The sequence below is a fragment of the Penaeus monodon genome, chromosome 27 (genome assembly GCF_015228065.2).
Source record: "Penaeus monodon isolate SGIC_2016 chromosome 27, NSTDA_Pmon_1, whole genome shotgun sequence".
Classification (NCBI taxonomy): domain Eukaryota; kingdom Metazoa; phylum Arthropoda; class Malacostraca; order Decapoda; family Penaeidae; genus Penaeus; species Penaeus monodon.
In genome coordinates this window covers 36,511,759-36,512,802 of record NC_051412.1, presented here as the reverse complement: position 1 = coordinate 36,512,802, position 1,044 = coordinate 36,511,759, and positions in this window count along the sequence as shown.

Here is a 1,044-nt window from a genome sequence, read left to right as displayed (position 1 = left end):
GGAAATAAAACGGGCTAGATGCAACCGAAGAGAAAGACATCTTCAAAAGGATAAAATGAATTATCGAGAAAGAGAGAAAGAGAAAGATTGTGAATCTCCAAACAGCTCCAATATCTCCACCGAATGGCGCTCTCCATCGCTGCTGCAAGCCAAGCACAGCCGTGTACTCCTTTTGGGGCACGAGGGGAGACGTGCTGCATAGACAGAGTCAAGGCACTGCGGTGCACTAAACAGCATGCGGAGGCTGTTACTCTATCATTCTCGTGGCTTATGCTTGATGTTTATGTTTGTCTATAATAAAACGACGCAGAAGAAATCTAGATTAAAAGGATTGGTTTACCAAACGTAATATGAATTCCAGAAATCCAACTCCGTTAGACTTGCTAAATGTGCGTCACTTTAAGACAAGGAATGGTAGTCTTGTGGCTATAAAACCTCAAGAGATGTGCACATATTTTAGCGGACATTATGAGGATCTCGGGAATGATACATTCTCGTCTGTCAACAAGGCAAATATTGCGATAAAACGTCAGTAAAAATGTAAAAATATTGTAAAATAATACTGAATATGAAGAGCAACAAATTCCCATTTTACTCGTAAGCATTGGATCATTTGATCTCCAAATGAGCACACAATAATAAATGCCAACCACTGTTCCTATTATCACATACAGCCTTACAGTATATACACCATTGCAACACCCACAATAATCAACATAAACCCAGCTCGTCGCCGGAATTTCCCCAATCACCAAAACGAACTGTAACTTTGTCAAAACTCACATGGGCTGCAGCCACTCTCAACTGATAACAAAATCATAAAAATCCATATCGTTCTTCCCAATGATCTATGGCTACGATTCTCTGCAACACTGTAATTTATGGTCTATGCGCTTGATGCACGTTGCACCTTCTCTTAAAACCTCCGGAATAACTAGGTGAGTTATGGGGCTCATAGATAATACAATTCAGCATATCATTGGAGCGCAGTTACCGTCCTTGGGGTGATTGTTCGCCTTATATAGGGCTGGAATGAGTTACTGT